Source organism: Elephas maximus, chromosome 6 (genome assembly GCF_024166365.1).
Source record: "Elephas maximus indicus isolate mEleMax1 chromosome 6, mEleMax1 primary haplotype, whole genome shotgun sequence".
Taxonomy (NCBI): domain Eukaryota; kingdom Metazoa; phylum Chordata; class Mammalia; order Proboscidea; family Elephantidae; genus Elephas; species Elephas maximus.
This window is the reverse complement of record NC_064824.1, coordinates 56,350,159-56,372,168: the sequence shown is the minus strand read 5'-3', so window position 1 is coordinate 56,372,168 and position 22,010 is coordinate 56,350,159. Positions and strand designations below refer to the sequence as shown.

The following is a 22,010-nucleotide window of genomic DNA, read 5'->3' as shown; positions in this document are numbered from 1 at the left end:
TTGGCTTCATGAACTTGCTCTAGTTTTCTTCAGCTTCAACTTGAACTTGCATATGAGCAACTGATGGTCTGTTCTGCAGTTGGCCCCTGGCCTTGCTCTGACTGATGATATTGAGCTTTTCTATCATCTTTTGCTACGGATGTAGTTGACTTGATTCGACTGGCGAGGTCCACATGTATGGTCACCCTTTATGTTGTTGAAAGAAGATATTTCCAATGAATAGGTTGTTGGTCTTGCAAAACTCTACCATGCAATCTCCAGCATCGTTTCTATCACTAAGACCATACTTTCCAACTACCAATCCTTCTCTGTTTCCAACTTTCACATTCCAGCCACCAGTAATTATCACTGCATCTTGATTGCATGTTTGATCAGTTTTAGACTGCAGAAGTTCATAATAATCTTCAATATCTTCATCTTTGGCATTAGTGACCGGTACGTAAATTCGAATAAGAGTCGTGTTAACTGGCCTTCCTTGTAGACATGGATATTATACTACCACTGACAGAATTGTGCTTCAGGCTGGATGGTGAAATGTTCCCTTTGACAATGAATGTGACACCTTTCCTCTTCAATTTGTCATTCCTGGCATAGTAGACCATAGGACTGTCTGATTCATAATGGCCAAAACAAGTCTATTTCAGCTCACTAATGCCTAGGATATCAATCTTTATACATTCCATTTTTGACAACTTCAAATTTTCCTAGATTCATATTTTGTACATTCCATGTTCCAATTATTAAGGGATGTTTACAGCTGTTCTTCTCATTTTGGGTCACGCCACATTAGCCAACGAAGGTCTTGAAAGCTTTACTCCACCCATGTTCATTAAAGCCAACTCTACTTTGAGGAGGCAGCTCCTCCCCACTCGTATTTTGAGTGCCTAAAAGGCTCACCTTCCAGCACTATATCAATGTTCCACTGCTATTCATAAAGTTTTCACTGGCACATTTTTTCTTGTTTGTTTTGTTTTTTTTAAAGAAATAGATTGCCAGGTCCTTCTTCTTAGTTTGTTTTAGTCTGGAAGCTCCACTGAAACCTGTCCACTATGGGTGACCCTGACAGTATTGGAAATATCAGTGGCATGGCTTCTAGCATCACATCAATATGCAAGCCACCACAGTATGATGAACTGACTAAAAAAAAAACTAAGCCCCTGAAAAAAACTTAAAATGCTTCTGAGGAAAATAATTAGGGCCTAAGCTCCCAGTCATCACCCTTTTTCAAAGATGAACAGAGACTTCAAAGTTGTTTATCCAGTAGAAGTATTCATTTAAATTTTTTCCTCTCTCTCAAATATCCCCTAAAAACCTGGTATTTTGGCCCCATTAGACCACAAAATGACAATTAGTGTGTGTGTGTTCATGGGCCACACCATATCACCATCGACTCCATGTGACAGTTCAAATCCTCTGGTTGTACAGAATCTGCAGCATCGAACGCTGCTTGATTTGAATGTGAGGCCCAGAGAGGTTAAACAATGTGATAAAAGCCACTCACTCAGGCACAGAAGGTTCAACTCCCCACACACCACATCAGCAAGTTCATGACAAGGCTCAAGTCATATTCAACTGCAACAACCATGGAAAACAGTACCACAGAAGTCCTACAACAAATAAAGCTCTTGTTTTTGTTTGCTTTCATTTTGAATGCTGGTGCTTAATAGAAAGCAGGCTTAAATAGAGAAAAACAGGAAGAACTTCGCAGGGCTTCGACATGCATTCAGGACTTGAGTGGCAAAAAAGAAAAAGGCAAAAGGAACTATTAAAAAGTCCCTACTTCCATTTAACATCTCGCAGCTTCCTTTTTCCTTGAGATATGTGTACTGCTAGCTCTGTTAATGTGTCAACTGCAATGAGGTGCTTTTCAATCCCACCTGCCTATGAGAATGTCCTGGAGAGCTTTAAAGTATTTTGATGCCTAGAACAATGAGAATAGAAACTCAGGGGATTTAAATCTGACCACCTGATTCTAAACCGTAGCCACCACCACTGAACTACCAGGATCCACAAAGTGTTCTCTTTTTTCCCTTTTGGGAGGTGGTGTGTATTGTATGCCTCAAAAAAGGGGGGAGGGGTTATTATGTGATCTCAGTTATATGAAATACCTAGAATAGGCAAATGCATAGAGACCAAAGTTTATTAGTAGTTACCAGGAGTGGGTGAAAGGAGAAACGGGAACTGAGTCGCTGGTAACGGTGATGAAAAAATCTGGAAACGGATAATGGTGATGGCTGCAAAACATGGTGAAAGTCACTCAGTTGTATCCAAAATGGTTGAAATGGCAAATATTTTGTTATATGATTCACCATGATAAAAAAGTGGTGGGGAACACACAAATGGACAAGGTGAGAGAGTTGGAGGAAGCTGAGTGAATAACCTGAAGGTGATGATCACTGGGATGAGTGTGACATGTAGTCTGGAATTGCACGCTGCCACCAAGAAGAAGAAAGGAGTAGGGACAGACCAGATCATTACCAAAGTGAACCCTGAACGACACCTACCAACAACAGTTTGGTTGCTTTGGCAGGTGGAGGCCGGAGCAAGAAGTTGCAATTCAAAGCTCATCTGTAAAGGGCATTCCGAAATCAAGTTTTTATTGTTTGAGAAGTGATTATAATACAGTGGTTTTCAAACGTGAAGCATCTCCTGCACCAACTGCATTTCCACTGTGATTTCTCCTGGTTCTTCTAGTAGTGGTACTGACAGATTTGTTTTTACTTATGATCCATGTTTTCGTGCTCTCCAAATCTGGCACACACTAGTAATAGGATCCCTGCCTAGAGTTACAATGCCCAAAGAACAGAGCTTTCCTTGGTATAAAACCAACTGGTTCATACAAGGGGCTGAACCTGAACTTGATTTCATTATCATCACAATGTTCTCAGCTGTGACCATGTCTGGAGAATAAAGAGCCTGGGTACAGGATGAGGATTGCAGGGACAGAGGCTGCAGCTGAGGAACTAATTCTGCTCTCGCTCCCTTTTCCCTTAATTCTGAGAGCTACCTGTTCTCTACCTGTCCTTCTGTAATGCAGTAACCCATATCAGGCTGGCCAGGTTGGCTGTCTCATTCCCAACTTCTGTCTCTCATGGGGAACTAGTCATCTTTGCATTGTCCCACTCCTCCATCCTTCACCAATGTTTCCCAAAGTGTGTCCTGCAAGGCCATCTGCTTTATTATGGCCTGGGGGGTTCCTGGCATCACCCCAGGCCACAGGGTCCCATAATACCTGGATATAGCCCAACGGCCACATTTTAATCAACCACACAGACACAAAAGTCTGCCAGCCGGTCACAAACCCCTCATCAATTATTCTGGTGAAATGGGTTCATCAGATGTGTCACTAAATCCCTCTGCCACTTCCTCAATTAGGATTTCGTCAACTCAGCCTTCCTCTTGGTCTCCTGACCCGGTCTCTCTAGATTTACACTGCACAGCTGCTTCCTCAAACACCACTTTGATCCCAGCACTTCTGGCTCAAAGTTCCTGACTCCTATCACTCTTCTCTCAACTCTTTCAATATAGGGTTTGAGTTTATGCTGAGTTAAAAGCAAAACTATCTCCAGGTTCAAAAAAGTAATTCTCAATATTATTCCAAATTCTTTATTGAACTGAAACTCTAAGACTTTTTCACTTAACAAGCAAGCTAAAATAACCAGGCAGGATAATGAACCCTCTCTATTTATGTCTAGGCAGTCGAGACTTCCAGGCCTGGCCTCTTGTTTCCAGCTTCTCTATCCATCCTCCTTCTCTAACAGCTGAAGCCTCTTGACCTTAACACCCCCTCCCCTTCCCTTGCTGGTTCAATTCAATGGGAATTTCTAGAATAGAAATTTAAACAGCTCTGGTCTAGCACTGAAGGAGCTCTGGTGGTGCAGTGGTTAAAGTGATTGACTACTAACCGAAAGATCGGAGGCTCAAAACCACCAGAGGCTCTGTGGGGCAAAGATGTGGCAGTCTGCTTCCATAGGGATTTACAGCCTTGGAAACCCTATAGGGTCGCTATGAATCAGAATCCACTCAACAGCAGTGGGTTTGGTTTTGGTTGGCCTAGCACTGAGACACAGATCCAAGATGCTCTTGCTGCATAACGATCCCTGACCTTGTATCTAATAACTCAGTTTCTTTCTACTGCATTCCACAGGTTAACCCACCCTCTAGCACAGTTCTGATAACTGTGCCTGAGGCCCTCCCCATAACCAGCTAGTCCCTGAAGGCTGAGGCGCCGCCCTGCTCTTGGCATCTTCCCAGGGACTAGAGATCTATCCTGAAGCCACGTGGTTGGGGCATGGGACCAGGCCATCCTTATCAGGTACTCTGATGCCTGAACTACATCAGACCATCATCTATCTGCCAGGCAACTAGCCTTGAAGACTCTTGCTCTTCTTCCGGACACAATGGACTTCCTCCCAGCGGCTGTCCTCCACCCCTGGGTAGAGTTCCAGGACCCAATGCCTTGTCCTTCACTGGGTGCAGTGTACCAGGCCTTTTGAGGAAATGACTCAGATCACAAAAAGCTGAGGGTCCACTGGCTAGAACACAAATAAGTCATGAGATCTGGATCATACCCTATCAAAAACATCAAAACAAAAATCCCAACCACAAAACATCAACAAAAAAGAGAAAACAGGATACACTTTTTCCCTGAGAAAACTCCCATGTTTTGGTACTACCAAGCCACCATTCTCATTCACTAGTTCTCAGGTGAAACATGAGGAAAATCAGAGAAACGGCTGTAACTGTGTCTTGCCTGGCTGGAGGAGGAATCAAAGAGTGCTTCTTACAAACCACTTTAAAGCTAACAACCACAGTTACTGAAATTATGAATAATAATTAAATGGTTCTGTTCTCCTAGGAACTCAATTTGTCTTCTAAACTTCCACTTGAAAGGCTAAATTTAATCGTGAATTTTCATCAATATCCTGTAAAACCAGACAACATTAAAATCTCTAGCTGACTCAACTGTCCTGCACTTCAGGATAACACGAAAAACAGCAATCTTCATTTTCTGGACAAAGCTTATTTTTGCATTACCTATCATTTTCTACAGAATTCCACCATTTTCTGCTTTCTACCACAATTTTGTAGAAAGATTATTTTCCCCCTCGGCTCTTTATCTTTGCTTTTTGATCGTGTTAAGAATCCAGAAAATTCCAACCTTGTGAATTTTTCCACTCTTGGGAAGGCACAGTCATTTAAAAACCAAAAGCAGTGTCAACACTTCCTCAACGACACAGCTGCTGTGAGTGACCAGTGAATAAAGGTCTTTGAGAAAACATTCCCTTCTCTCCAAAAATATCCTCAAAGTTATTGATGACACGGTCAAAAATAGTAAAGCAAGAAGTACTAAGCACCTATGATAAAGCTCTCAGAAGACGCTGCCTAACCACTACTCTAGAGATGCCCACTTGGTTTGCCATGTACCACTTAGAGCTCCACAAGAGTTCTGTATTATCAACCTTTACCCTTGGTGGCACAAACGGCTAAACACTCCACTACTAACTGAAAGGCTTGCAGTTCGATGACCGATGACCGGGGACACAAGAAAAGGTTCTGGTTAGAATGGGAGAAAAATGCAGAACGAAACTCAAATGCCTAAAAAAGACCAGACTTACTGAACTGATTGATAGAGACGAGAGTAACTCCCAAGATTATCACCCTATGATACCTTTTAACCTGGAACTGAAGCCACTCCAAGAAGTCACCTTTTGGTCAAATAATAAATCAGCCTCAACAACCGTAACACCCGTGAGGAATGTGCTTCTTTAAACAATCAACTATACGTGACCAAACAGTTAACATATACCCAAAAGTAAAGACGAGAAGGCAAGAAGAACCAGGGAAACTAAATGGATGGAAACGGGGAAGGCAGGGTGGAAATGTTGAGTGCTAACACACTGCGAGGACTGTAACGGAAATGTTATGGAACAATGTGTGTATGAATTGTTGAATGGGAATCTAATTTGCTGTGTAAAGTTTCACCTAAAACACGCTAAATATTCAAACAAAAAGGTTGGTGGTTCAAACTCACCCAAAGGTGCCTTGGAAGACAGGCCTGGCGATCTGCTTCCACATGGTCACAGTCTTGAAAACTCTGTGGACCACAGTTCTACTCTGCACACATGAGGTTGCCATGAGTTGGAATCGACTCCATGGCAACTCCCAACAACAACTCAAAAAACAGGGTAATAGGCTCAGAAATTCAGATTACTCTGGCTTCAAATTTCCTGACTCTTCTACTGTACCATATTTAAAGGGTTACAGTGCACAACAAGAGGAACAGAGAGGGGACAGGGAACCAAAGAAGGCTGAAGCATACAGGGAAAATATAAAGAAGGGCCACTTAGGCCAAACCCTGGAGGGTCAAGCTGAGCCTGTGAGGAACTGAATCAAGCCTGGCACCTGAGTAAGGACCTCATTGGTCAAAGCCAAGAAGACAATCTAGGGAACAGCTTCCAAAGGTTGGAGGGGTAGTATTATGTAGAATGGACCTCACACTTCAAACTTATGAACTAAGTAAACTAGACCCCATTGCCACTGAGTCGATTCCAACTCATATACTTTGGTGAGTAGCGTCTCAGGTCTTAAAAGCCTGTGAGCTGCCATCTAGGATACTCCACTGGTCTCATCCCTTCAGGAACAAGGAAGTATGAAGAAAACTAAAGCTTCAAGGGAAAGATTAGTCCAAAGGGCTGATGGACCACACTAAGCATGGCCTCCAGCAGGCTGAGTCCAGTAAAACTAGATGGTGCCTGGCTACCACCATTGACTGCTCTGACAGGGATCACAATAGAGGGTCCTGGACAGAGCTGGAGAAAAACGTTGAACAAAATTCTAACTTAAAAGAAAGACCAAACTTGCTGACCTGAAAGAGACTGGAGGAACCCTGAGAATATGGCTCCTGGGCACCGTTTCAGCTGAGTAATGAGGTCACTCCTGAGGTTCACCCTTCAGTCAAAGATTGAACAGACCCATGGAACAAAACAAGACTAAAGGGGCGCACCAGCCCTGGGGCAGGACTGGTAGGAAGGAACAGGAAAGCTGGTGATAGGCAACCCAGGGATGAGAAGGGAGAGTGTTGACATGCCGTGGTGCTTTCAACCAATGCCACAGAATAATGTGTGTACTGTTTATGAGAAACTAGTTTGTTCTGTAAACCTTCATCTAAACTACGATTAAAAAAAATAGAAAATAAAAAAGGCATAAGGCAGAGCCCTCCATCGGGACCAGTCTGAATTAAAATGATTAGAAATAAGACCAGATAAATTACACAACCTTTCTAAAGAAAGGGGGGAAAAATGGTATTAAAGCCCCAGTTATTCAACATCCCTAAAACAGTTAAGTATGATGAGTAAATGAATATTTCAGATAAAGAAACCATCCTTTTAAGTATAAAATCTGTTAATAGATGAAATCTACATATGGACTCGGTATGGAATGATATTAAGTAATTATAATTATCCTTATTTTGTTGTGTGATAAACGTTTTATTAGTTAGAGATACATGCGGAAATGTTTAAAAGTGAAATTACATAATGTATGGAATGTGATTTAAAATGCTCCAACCACAAATAACAACGTGGGGTTAATAAAACAATATTGGCAAAATGTTATCTGTGAAGCTGGTTGATGGGTATATGATGCTGCATTACATTCCTCACTATAGTGTGTATTTGAAAATTTCTATAATAACTCTAAAAACCCTGAGGTTACCCATTTGGAATAAAATTTTTTCTAAAATCTCCTGCCCAGATTCTAGCCACCTCATTAGCATATAGACCTCTCTCTACCTGTAATGTCCATTTTCTCCACCTGGACAACTTCCATTCATTTTCCAAGACCTTTCATTCCAAAGCAGAGATCTCAATTTCCCCTGTGCTCCCACTACACCCAGTCCATCTCTACTACATACCACATATTACACTCTTTGATTTGTATATGAAAATATCTTCCCTCTTAGACTGTGAGCTAGAACAGGATCCTAATTTATCATCATAGGCCCAGGGCCTGGTACATAGTATGCACCTGATAAATACTTGCGAATTTATCAAGACTTGGCCTGGAGTCATTGCAAAAGCACAGTTACTGTCCTGCCAAGGGGTATTCCAAAGACCTGTCAGGCTGCAAAGCCTGTGTTCTTCCCAAGCTGGTGTCCAAACAGTGAAACACGCCAGCCTCTACAGCCTGCCTCCACCTGTAATTTCCAGCTCTTCACTTCTTATGAATAGAACCCCTAGACACACATGCTTATTAATTTCACACAGTGCCTAGTGTGGAGTAAGCATGTCATAAATGCTGGCAGCTACTATTAAAAGAAGGAGGTTCAGGTTTGTATGTGTTCTATATGAGCATACATTTGAATCTGTTTGGTGGAATTCTCAAAACAAGAGAAAAAAACAAAAACACTTTAAAGTCCTATTTTAATCAGCCTTGTTAATTCAGAGGGACCCAAAATGAAACAATAAATTATGAAGCTCTGCTGTGAAAGGATATGAGCTTCTCAAAATCAGGTGGCTTGGCTTTGTTTTAAATTAGACTTTCAGTGAACTCTTGGCAGCATACAAGAAGAAATCACGGGTGCTATAAAGACTCATTCACTAGGCACACATTGTCTGAAAAGGGCTGTATGAAAGTCGAAGCTGGGAAAGCAGAGAGCAGCAAGACCCTGCCTCTGGGTCCAAACAATTGCATGTGACCAGTGCCCCAGGAGTACAGAGTTGAGGGGCCTGGATAAGTAAAAAGGTTATCCTGAAACTCCTAGAACAAAAGTCTCCAACTAGTGGGCCACAGATACTCTGTTCAGCCCACATGTTTTGTTCTTTTTTTTACTGAATTCGGATGCCATCACTTGGAAACTGGCAGGTTACCCGTAAATAAGGATTCCCAGCTTCTTGAAAATCTGCAAGTGCTGGCAATACTAAGCCCACAGTCCCACTCAACAGTAGCTAAGCGGCACCCCATCTTCACCATTCCCTTAGTTAACCAAAACACTGAGGCTGAAGACCCTCCCTCCCTTACAAGCTTCACCTTTGCATGGTTCATGTAGCTCTAAGGAATTCAGCTCTGGAGCAAAGACTTCTGAGGTGGAATCCCAGATATGCCACATTGTAGCCATGGCAAGTAATTCATCTCTGTGGGCCTCAGTTTCCCATCTGCAAAGCTGAGGTATTCATATATACCTTCTCCGGCTGGTATGGGGTTGTAAATGTGTTATTATCCGCCAAGCACTTCGAGTCTGATACACAGTAGCTGCTCCATAAATATTAAATGTTACTATCTTCTGGCCCCTGAAGGCACAGGACTTTCAAACCTCTGTCCCAGAGCTTTAATATTTTAATGTTATCTACCAAATTGTCTTATGATCAAAAAAGAAAAGGACAAATGGTGAATACAGGTACGACTTAAGAATTACTAGAGCCTGTAGAATCTGTTCTGCTGCTATTTGCTAGAATTAAGTTGTTAATGATTCCAAAGACTCCAAATACACTACATATTCATGTTCTCAAAAGTCACATACTACATACCCCGTAACAGTTTGGGAAGAACACTATTAACCATTTTAACAGCTGTACAGCACAACTGGAGGCTTTGTGGAAATGCATCCGTAGCAAATACAGTACGAGGCTGGTGGGACAGACTTTTAATACCTGTCTAACGCAGTCGGGCTGTTCTTCCCTCAGTATAAAATGGTCCACACAGACTGCTCAGTCTCTCTTTGATCTCAACAAATATATAAAATGGGAGGCTTCCTGCCAAGTACTATGTAACTGGCTGCTTTTGAACTATGGAATGCTGGGCAGCACTGACAAGAGATTTTGATCTCCTTGCCTGTTCTATAATAGTATTCAAAACGCGCGCACACATTAAGGGCCCCGCCAGTTATAAATCAACAGGTTCAAGAGAATATCCCAAACCATCCCACGCGGGTCTTATTTTTAAATTTCTACATGCTGCTGCTTTCTACACACTGCACGTGTCCTTCATTTCAAAATAGGCATGTAAAATATAATTAAATTTAAAACTACTTTGCAAATGGCAATTATTCTGAGAAAAACAAAAAAAGGAAATATCCAGTCTGTATTCATAGTCTTCCAACTGAGAACCAGTGCGAATGTTTATTTCCTACATTTGCAGGGCCATCCCGAGTGTTTACAATCTTGAATCTGGCAGCATGCACCCAGCTCTCCCCAAGAAAAAACTTTATCACATTTGGGAATTTCTTAAATTGTTGCTTTTGGACACAAATGTTGTCTGTGTGACATAATAGATCCCTTTAAATATTACTGAAAACTCATAGTTACACAGTATAGTATATTTTATCTTTTCCATACTACATTTGATTACCAACCCAAAATCAGGATGGGAGCCTTGATTTCTACCTGGCACCTTGATTACTTATTTCCGCTGCTATATGTCCTTTATATAAACCCTCAAACACTAGTCATTTTTCTCTGCTAAGGAGGGGAAACAGTATTTTAAAAAAAGACTAAAAGGGAAAAGATCAGAGGTAAAGTGCACAGTTTATGAATCTTCAAAACCGACGTATACACCAACTGACAAGTATTTTTATACTGCAGGGATCAAACAGAGAGAAGACAAATGTTTCTAAAATTCACTGAAAAACAGCCTCAAGCAAAACGGTCACCACTGAAGAAATGGCTTTACTCTACAAACCAACTTGGCAGGGAACTGTAAGGATTGGAGTAGCTACTGCGTTGAGTAGAGTATTTGGCCTTCTCTGTCCAAGCTGCATATAAACTAAACAACAAATACTAAGCAGGGCAGGAAATGTGTTGAATTAGTCGGCAGAAAGAGAAAGTGACCCCAGATCTTCTGCTTACAGACCATGCGGCTTTGGATTCAACACAAACCAATTCTCAGGTGCCTCGTCCATGAAACGGACATAAGACGATATCCATGCGAGTATCCTGCAAACCCACAAACCGCTATGTAGCCAGTCAGCACTGTGGGTTTACAGAAGAAACTTAAAACTCTCTCTGCCCTCTCCTTATCACATAACTGGCATGGGGAATGTATAATGCATTGCAAATTTACCACACTGCTAGAAATCAGGGCCAAGTATGAATAAAACAAAATAACAGATTCTTTGCTTATCAGTCAACAAAAAGAGCAGAGCCAATTTTTAAGATCGGACTTCTTCCCAGGACAAATGGCAAGGATTTTATAAACACTCTCATGTGCCGTGAAGTTTGGGTACATCAGGATGTGTTATCGTCTGTGTCTCGCCCCCCGGGACACGATTTTACTGCAGGAATATGACGTAACTGCCCTGTTTTGTCCACTAGACAGAATACAAGACGCCTTCAATATGTCAGCCTGTTTCATCCTCCCTAAATACATAATTGATTTTCAACATTTTATGCTCCAGTTACTGTCCCAGCTCAAAGGCGGATTGGGACAAGTTCATATTTCAAACACTCCTTCCTTTAAAGCAGAGCAGAAGTGATCAGAACAATTAACGAATTGTCTTCCATTTTTCTTGGAGGAGAGTCATTTGCTTACCACCTTCTCCAATTTCCGTGGCTCACAGAACCCCGCATGCCATCAGAAAGGACATAGAACTTACACAGCCTGGCTACAAAAACAGAGGCATATATACTATGAGAAATGACCAGAGAAGAGTTTTTCAGTGTCTCTTTATTTAGAACACTAAAAGAGTAACTACTACATTCCCATAGAAACAGAATTAGGACCAATGTCAAGCAAAAATTAAAAGCTTAAAGTTCCCTTACAAAAAAAAAAGTAGAGTTATATATTTAGGTCACTTTATTTTTAACCACAGCCTCCTAAATGACCTGAATATCCCAACATCAACTCTAAGTGACAAGCTTTGTAATTCCTGTGAATAATTTAGTTGGACCTATCTGTTTTGCTGTTGAATGAAAACGTTACTTTAGACTAAACTGACAAGCCAGTTGCCCCCAAAAATGTTCAGTCTGAATATCTTCCCTTCCTATCAGGAAAAAAACAGCACATGAAAGGAAAGAACAGCTCCAAAACTGGTCTCCTACAGGCGGAGCCTTCAGCATTCGTAATGGAAAGAAAGCGGCAGTGTTTGTTTACATGAAACCTTCGATCTATTCATCATCTCCCAAATAAACTAGAGGAGCACCAAGGTATTTTAAGGTTCCAAGGACATGTGTTTGAAATCAGTTTCTGAAAGATACTGCTATTAGCACAGTCACTTGGGATGACTTTCTTAGTGAATAAGGTATGCCAGAATATTTTGCTCTGGCTTCTGCTAAAATGAAAGCAATAACAGCATCAACCTCAGCAACAACATTATGGTTTAGTTTTTTTTATTTGTTTTTTCATTTTTGCTTTTTTTAAATCCAACTTCACTTTCATAAAAGCCAGTATCTCCAGTAAAAGAAAGCAATTTACCCAGGATGATGATGGCCTTGGGAGACAGAAGCATTTATTACTAGGGGTGGGAAACAGCCTACCAGTCCCTGTTTCCTTCTATGTGGACAGCACTCCTCTAACCTATGATCCTGAGCCTCTCTCCTGGCTCCTCATCATTCTTCCTAGAAGCACTAGTGTGTTACTAAATCCAAGAGGTTAGAAATTGAAACTGGGTCCCCGCCCATCCCTCCTCTTCCTTCTTGGGTGCTAAGCTACCCTGCCTCTGGAAGCACACAACTGATTCTTCTTGAACATTCCAGTCACATGGGCCCTGGTCGCCATACTGGGGAAACCTTGATGATCCAGCATTGCCTGTGAGCAGGGAGGCAACTCTATCTCTTGTGGAATTCTGTCTTAGGAAGCCCATTGTTGACATATATTTAAGTCACATTCTCCAATATTAGATCCATCAATAAAAAAGGTGAAATATGAATTCCAGATGTCTTCTTTTTCCCTGCTTCTCTCACAGCTGATTCAGAATTTGGACTGATAGGGAAACTGAGGTGTCATTTACTGCCCCTGCCCTCAACTCCCAAACCAAACCAAAAATTAGTGTTTCCTCTTCCAGAAGGAGAACTTCAGATTTTACTTATCTTTAAAAAGTTTATTTTACTTCTAAGTAACCTGTAAGAAAAAAGAACAACTCTAACACCCAAACTACCATCACTCTCAGTTTGTCATACTGTAGTGGTTGCACATTGCTATGATGCTGGAAACTATGCCACCGGTACCTCAAATACCAGCAGGGTCACCCATGGTGGACAGGTTTCAGCGCAGCTTACAGACTAAAACAGACCTGGTGATTTGCTTCTCAAAATAAGCCAGTGAAAACCCTATGGACCACAACAGAATATTGTCCTATATAGTGCTGGGAGATCAGCTCCCTGGGTTGGAAGGCACTCAAAATACAGAGTGGCCACAATGATGGATTTGAGTATATCAATGATCGTAAAGATGATACAGGACCAGGCAATATTTTGTTCTATTGTACATGGGTCACCATGAGTCAAAGACAACTTGACAGAAACACCCAAAACACTGACATTTTTCACTTCATCCAAAATTTACAAAGAATCATTCTTAATATCATTATGACCATTTTTCATTGTATTCCAGCTCAGCCACATATCAGTGGTCGCTGCACAACCTTGTCCGTGTTACTCACTCTTATTTGTAAAAAGGGAATAATGATATCCCTACCTCATGGGTATGATTCAGACAGTGAATGAAACAATGATGACTAAGGGAACTATTGTACATAAGCACCTGGAACATTCACAGTAAGTGTTAAGTAAATGTTACCTACCATCTACTCAAAATGGACACATTCATCTAGAATCAGAAGGCACTTTTGGAGATTATTCCAACAAGCCTTTCTTTCACTTTCAGATGAGGAAATTGAGACTCAGTGTGAACAAGTCATCTGCCAAAGGTCACTCAGAAAATCTTCATTCATTTCTACAAGCACATAGTTCTGAATGTTATACCTTTCCCACATCCTTGAACTAGGACTTGGCAGATCATAATCTGTAAACTAGCACCACATGTTAGTATGAAATCTTTCTTTACTGCACAAACCATGGTAAGACTCAGGATTTATGGGCACACCTGCCCCAGGCCAGGCCCTCTGCTGGACGCTCCCACTGCTTCTTATTCACAGGGTGAGGAAGGGCTCCACTGCACTCCCCTAAAGAGTAATGTTTCTGGAATCAGCAAAACTTTTCCTTGATTCACTCTTTGAGAGAGTCTGCTTTTCCTAAGGATGCCCCACCCAACCCAATGCCTTCGAGTCGATTCCAACTCATAGGGACCAGCAACTCCAAATCCTTATTTTATCAGTTTTGAGTTCTATTCCTGTCACTTCTAAGGATTTACCAACTACGATGGTTTCTCAAATTCCTCACCTCAGCCACAAATCAACTATTTATGAAAGTGACTAAGCCTTTTTTTATGTAAAACAAAGAGGCCAGCAGTTCAAATCTGACAGGCGCTCCTTGGAAACTCTATGGGGCAGTTCTACTCTGTCCTACAGGGTCGCTATGAGTCGGAATCGACTTGACGGCAGTGGGTTTGGTTTTCTTTTTTGGTTTAGGAACAGAAATACTACTAGTCTTCTCTGACTGATGCCCTGATTATTATTTAAGGAAACTTTCCCAGTGCTGAATACTGTCAAAGATTAAATAAAAATAAAAATTTTTATTATATATTCCACCTTTTAAGGAGCTTAAGAATCCGTATCTGCTTATTTTCTTGGCTCTTTAATATCTGGCCGACCAGTTAGTCCTATTTTCAGAGGGACTTTTTTTTTTTTCTCTCTTGCTGTGAAATGCTTCTGCTGAAAATACTCCAATAACACTTAAATATTTTATTTGTGGATAATCAATAAAATGTCATTATTGTTGAAATGCTGTCAAAATCCACTTTCCTCTCAGTACTAAGTAGATAATTTTAGGCACTCTCAAATGAAAATGAAGCTATGAGCAATCTATCATTTATTTCTACAGCCTGCTTTTAGTTCTTCAATAAACAACAATTTGAATTCTAAAACTGTCTGGCATCTCCAGCTTATTACTGTAGTTAAAGTCAGCCTCAGAGTTTAACAGAAAATTGTGGATGATCAACCTAACCCAACAATAATCCCAAATAAATTCATATTCATTACCAGGGTTGGATTACCCATCAGACTACACACCATGGTAAAACCCAGGTGAAACTTTCACTACAGATTAGTAAATAAGCACACGTAAACCCGGGCTTACCTTGCTTACTGGATAATCCGTCCCTGTCAGGGACTATAAATCTGAAAAGAAGCTTTGATTCTGCAGGAAGGTGCTGTGGGTTTGGGAGAGAGACAGACGCCAGCCATATCTAGAAGCAGAATCCTTGACATGTGAAGAAAATGCGAAATTGTTCACTGCAGGTGATCTGGTAAGCAAAGTAAGCACCATGCTTACCGTGCCTACTAGATAATCCACCCTTGTTCATTACCACTTGTTGGACTGAAGTGGTTATTGATGTTTGTAAGGCTGATGAATTCCACCTTGGAGTCATACTACATGCTATCTCTACATAGGTAGTCAATAGTTTGTTAACTTGATAGTCTCTCCTCTTGTGAGAAAGTATTAACAATCTCACAAATGTTAGTGTGCAAAGTAACTAAGATTAGTTTACCAGTAAATATTCCACAATAATGAGCACAAGTGCCCTACTGTAGGGCTCTGCCCCTGCCAGCCTCCTTCCTAGTATCTTCACTGATCCCAGCTCACTCCACCTGGGAGCTGAGATCAGTCATCTCTCTAACCACTGGACACTGCTTGCCAAGGTCAAGTCCAGTACTTCCAACTTATTTCCACTTTCTCATTTTCAAATGATTAACTCATCTTTCTTACCATTTGATTCAGGTCTACACCTTCCAAATAGTTAAAATACTTTTCAAATTTAAAAGCAATTTTATATAACTTATATATGAACTATACTTTTTCCTCCATTCCTGGGTGTCCGGCATGGTCAATTATGAGGAACTGATTTGACAATCCTAACAGGAGTTTAATCTTTCTGAGTCTGGTTTGTGATCACCCCACCAACAGTTTTAGACAGATGGTCAGGGATAGCTTTCTGATTTATTCCCCCAATACATCCTACACTCAATCTGCCCAATGTACCTATCTGTCAGTTTCTCATCCACACACCACTCCAAAAAAACCAGAAACCCTCCTTCAAAAAACATTATGTGATATGACACCAAAAGCACAAGCAACAAAAGATAAAATAGATAAACTAGACCACCAAAATTAAGAACTTTTGTGCATCAAAGGACTTTATCAACAAAGGTATGAGACAACTGACAAAATGGGAGAAAATATTTGGGAACCATATATTTAATAACAGTTTAATATCCAGAATATACAAAGAATTCCTACAACTCAAAAAAAAAAAAAGAGTAACAACTCGATAAAAAATAGGCAAAGGACCTGAACAGACATTCCATCAAAGAAGATACACAGGTGGCCAATAAGCACATGAAAAGATGCTCAACATCACTAGCGACTAGGGAAATGCAAATCAAAAATAAAAAGATACTACTTCACCCCAACTAGGGTGGGTATTATCAGAAAAAATGGAAAATAATAAGTGTTGACAACGATGTGCAGAAATTAGAACTCCCATCCATTGCTGGTGGAATCATAAAAGGTGTAGCCAATGTGAAACACAGTGTGGCACTTCCTCAAAAGAACTACCATAGGCCTAGCAATTCTACTCCCAGGTATATATACCCAGAAGACTTGGAAAAAAGGAACACAAACAGATACTTGTTCGCCAGTGTTCACTGCAACATTACTCACAATAGCCAAAAAGTGGAAACAACTCAAGTGTTCATCAACAGAAGAATGAATAAACAAAATGTGGTTTATCCATACGATGGAATATTATTCAACCATAAAGAGAAATAAGTACTGACATACACTACAATGGAAACCCTGGTGGCGTAGTGGTTAAGAGCTTCATTGGCAAACCAAGAGGTCAGCAGTTCAAATCCATCAGGCGCTCCTCGGAAACGCTATGGGGCAGTTCTACTCTGTCCTATAGGGTTGCTATGAATCTGAATCAACTCGACGGCAATGGGTTTAGTTTTTTAATATGTTACAACATCAAGGAACCTTGAAAACGTTACATTGAGCAAAAAAAGGTCAGACACAAAAGGGCAAATATTGTATGACCCCACTTATATGAATTATCTACAATAGGTAAATGAATAGAAACTAAAGTTTATTAGTGGTTAGCTGATTTAGCAGGAAGGAGGGGAAAATAGGAAGGTATTGCCTAAGGGTTACTGAGTTTCTGTTAAGGGTGATGAAAAAATTTGGAAACTAAGAGAATGGTGAAGGTCGCACAGCATGGTGAACATAATGTCGCTGAATTATATGCGTAAAAACTGTTGAAATGGCAAGTGTTTTGTTATATATTTCACCACAATAAATTTAAAAAAAAAAAAAAAGCACTCTTCTACATTACTCTGAGTCTTTCTAAACCAGCTGTCTCAAAAGTGGGGGGTGGGGGGTCATTTCCTAGAGTCTAAAAAGAAAATATTAGAATTTCTAATCATGTTTACTTTTCTCATTCTTATTTCTATTTTGTATCTTTTATAATACAACAAGTACATATGTGATTATAGTTCATAAATATACAAATGCTGAATGTGTGAACAAAAAGTATTTCATATGATTGCAACATCGAAAAAGTCTGAAGACTATATACAGGGCTAAACAATAACACTTTCTCATAATGTACTTAATTGGTGCTTTATGGGCAATTCCTATTACTATGTTAAATTCTAGTTGTTTGGCTAATAAAATATTTTGTATTAAGTGTTTAGATGGTAACATAATGTTCTTATCACTAAAATCAGACCTCACTGTCAGCTTTCTTTCTCTGAGTAATATATTCTCTTTCAGGCCTACTCATAAAGACAGTCTCCATAGTTTAAAAAAAAAAACATTTTTTCTTTACTTCAAAATTAAAACTAATAAGCAATCAAAGATTGTTTAAAAAATAGATGACATTCAAGGCAAAATTTCAAACACATAATGCTTACAATGTGCAGGCACCTTTCTTAGTTCTTTTCCATTTAATTTTCATAAGACTATTATTATCCTAGTGTTTTAACTAATGGGGAAATTTACTTTTGTAAAACTCTAGATATTTCTAAGACCATGGTAAATAAGGTTTTCAATAAAGACGTTCTGAAGATAATTCATTATTCACTGTGCCTTCCAATTTTTCCATTTACCTATTGTCAAGGAGGAGCCCTGGTAGGACACTGGTTAAAAGCTTGGCTGCTAACCAAAAGGCTGGCAGTTCGAATCTACCAGCTGCTCCTTGGAAACTCTATGGGGCAGTTCTACTCTGTCCTGTAGGGTCGCTATGAGTCAGAATCAACTCAATGGCAAATGGTTTGGTTTTTGGTTATTGTCAAGGAATCTTTGTTCTACCAGTTACTAACTGTGTGCCTTAGACTCCTTGTCTACACCAAGTACACTTACTTGAGCAGCTACTATTTGCCAGGCCCTGCTCTTGGCTAAAGGATATAAAAAAAAAAAAAAAAGGATATAGCAGTGAACAAAAGACAAAACCCTGCCATCAAGGAGCCTATTAGGCAATACCTACAGAAGGCACCTGGCACAGAACATAAGTACTTGTTATAATCTTAAAAAAAAAAAAAATAATAAATAATCTTAGCCATTATTATTTCCCAAAACTAAGGGCTACTTTAGTCCCACTGTCACTATAAAGTAAATCCTATTTGCCTTCTATTCTACCTAGCCGCTGTTTCTTGGCTGGTGAAAAAGGACTGAAAAGGGGACGGTTAAATAATGATTAATCAGAATTTGGCACAGGTGAGCATACATACAGTCTCCCTTTCCTTGAAAAGAATTGTTGTCAAACTCTGTAGACCAATCAGCTACTGGGGGTAAAACATATCATAGCCAGGAACAAGGCTCTGCAAAAGTCTTTTGATGGATAGCATCCTGCTGCACTAGGGATCCTCCCAGGACTTTTCAATGATGCTGATGAAGGTCTCGTTACACCTGGAGGTTACAGCTGATGAACTGCTGCTCATCTGACAGCTGCAAAATTTAAGTGCAGTGCAACGTAATCCCTACTGATGCCAGCCTCCAGGCTGCCTTACAGGCCTGCCATGAGAACTTCTTTTCATTTATTCAGAATTATTATATAATCACGGACCATGCTGTCCATGGTCACCGCTGCTACACTGAAAGCACTACTCAAGCAGCCTGCCTTTCAGCAGAGAGTTTCAACACGCCAGCAGAATAAACGAATTCTGCTGAATCCAAAGTAAACACATGAAGTACAATGATAACACGAACTCTCAAGAGAGCTAGCACTTACTTCCCTTGTAAGCAGGTTAGATCACTTCACAAACACCTCACTAAACCCAAATATCTAGACAGGCCCACATCTCTACCCTGGGGGTAACAAATGCCATTGGCCACCACTGAGAACTGGGCATGCCTGGAGTTTTGGGTTACAGCCCCCCAAAAAAATTGTGAAATGCCAGGTAAAGTGTATTTCCTAATACACGTATTTCACACCATTCTGCTAAAATGAAAGAAAACCTGCAGGAAATGTCTGCAATTTGCTGAGCGTCTACGAAGTCAGGTACTTGGCCGTGATCTGACCTCACCCTCGGTATCTACTCTGTCAGCATTAGAAAAATATTAAATCCTTCTCACTGCTTCCTCTTCCCCATATTCATACACCTCAATTCAATAACAGGCAGCCAGCTTCAGATTCAGCCGGGCTCCCCTCAGGCAGTTCAGCAACAGAAGGAGGAAGATAAGAAAGGGGGTACAGGCTGAGCCCCATCTCTGCACTGTCCCTATTTCGGGAGCCCTTCCTCCCAGTTGGGACAAATTTTTGACAGGTAAAGACTGTAGATCACAGAGACCTCCCCACCCCATAAGATGCACACATAAACACTGGGCCCTTAAGCTTCTCTGTAACCCACAGTCCCTTTCTGAGACCAGGTGAGTGTTACCTGGTCCCCCAACTCACATCCTCATCTCTCTTTAGGTATTTTCACTATTCTTCGATCCTCCATCAACAACCCCTTCTCTCTCCCTCTCCACTACAGCTTCTAGAACCTTTCCTCCACTGTTAAATTCCCTAGAGGTTAAGGGCAAGAGGGGCTTTGGGGTCAAAGGAATCTGGTTGAGTGCAGTCTCCACCATTTTCTGGATGTATGACCTTGGGTTGCCTAATCTCTTTAAACATGAGATACCTCATCTGTACAACAGTGCTTACCTCATCGCTGAAAGTGGGGATTAAACAAAAATACATGTGAAGCACTTAAAATCCCCAGCACACATTCAAATATTTCATAAATACCCATTTTTACTGGGAAAATGTTTCATAAATGGTAACAATTATCATTCTCACCCTTCACCACCTTTGGACAGGGCTTCTCTCCACCTGGAGGCCTGGCTAAGACAGGGCTCCGGCCCAGGTCTGGGCTCCCAGCAGCAAAGATTAGACATCTCCAGTCCATTTCTCTTCCGACACCATGTAAAAATTCATCTTTTTTTTTTTTAATTGTGCTTTAAGTGAAAGTTTCAAGTTAGTTTCTCATATAAAGATTTATACACACATTGTTATGTGACCCTAGTTGCTCTCCCCATAATGTGACAGCACACTCCTCTTTTCCACTCCAGATTTCCCGTGTCCATTCAACCAGCTCCTGTGCCATTTTGCCTTCTCATCTTGCCTCCGGACAGGAACTGTCCATTCAGTCTCATGTATCTACTTGAGCTAAGAAGCACTCTCATCGTGAGTAACATTTTATGTCTTATAGTCCAGTCAAATCTTTGTCTGAAGAGTTGGCTTTGGGAATGGTTTCAATTCTGGGGTAACAGAGAGTCCAGGGTCTCTCTAGTCTCAGTCAGGCCATTAAGTCTGGTCTTTTTACTAGAATTTGAATTCTGTACCCCACTTTTCTCCTGCTCCATCAGGGACTCTCTGTTGTATTTCCTGTCAGGGCAGTCATTGGTGGTAGCTGGGCACCATCTAGTTCTTCTGGTCTCAGGCTGATAGAGTCTCTGGTTTATGTGGCGCTTTCTGTCTCCTGGGCTAATATTTTCCTTTTGTCTTTGGTGTTCTTCATTCTCCTTTGCTCCAGATGGGTTGGGACCAATTGACACATCTTAGATGGCCACTCACTAGCTTTTAAAACCCCAGATGCCACTCACCAAAGTGGGATGCGTGGTCCCCAGACCCCTACCCCTGCTTCTCTGTCCCTCAAGGTGTTTGGCTGTATCCAGGAAACTTCTTAGCTTTTGGTTTAGTCCAGTTGTGCCGACTTCCCCGAATTGTGTGTTATCAATCCCTTCACCTAAGATAATTCTTGTCTACTATCTAGTTAGTGAATGCCCCTCTCCCTCCCTCCCCACCCTCGAAGTCATAAAATGTTTTCTTCTGTGCTTAAACCTTTTCTTGAGTTGTTATAATAGTGGTCTTATACAATATTTGTCCTTTTGTGACTAATTTCACTCAGCATAATGCCTTCCAGATTCATCCATGCTATGAGATGTTGCATGGATTCATCATTGTTCTTTATCGTTGCGTAGTATTCTACTATGTGAATATACCATAATTTGGTTATCCATTTGTCCACTGATGGGCACCTAGATTGTTTCCATCTTTTTGCTACTGTGAACAGTGCTGCGATGAACATGGGTGTGCATGTATCTATTCATGTGACAGCTCTTACTTCTTAGGATATAGTCCAGGGAGTGGGATTGTTAGATCGTATGGTACTTCTATTTCTAAGGAAGCGCCAAATTGATTTCCAAAGTGGTTGTACCATTTTACGTTCCCACCAGCTGCGTATAGGTGTTCCAGTCTCTCCTCAACCTCTCCAACATTTACTATTTTGTGTTTTTTGAATTAATATTAGCCTTGTTGGAGTGAGATAGTAACTCACTGTAGTTTTGATTTGCAATTCATCCTCCTTTGAGACTTTCCCTACTCAGTCATACTAGTCTCTATCCCAGTTCTCAGCTGTC

The 22,010-nt window shown here is 40.8% G+C and overlaps 1 protein-coding gene across 7 annotated transcripts in view; it reads right to left on the bottom strand.

Moving 5' to 3' along the window:
* Positions 1-22,010, bottom strand: part of TANC1 (tetratricopeptide repeat, ankyrin repeat and coiled-coil containing 1) — a 307,158-nt gene that overhangs the window by 243,829 nt on the left and 41,319 nt on the right. The window contains exon 1 of one of the 7 annotated variants that reach the window (XM_049888781.1): positions 1-22,010. This exon is cut by the window's left edge and continues 7,176 nt beyond it. The exons of the other annotated variants lie outside the window; for them this stretch is intronic. The gene's annotated coding sequence lies outside the window, so the exon portion shown is untranslated. 7 annotated transcript variants of the gene reach the window in all.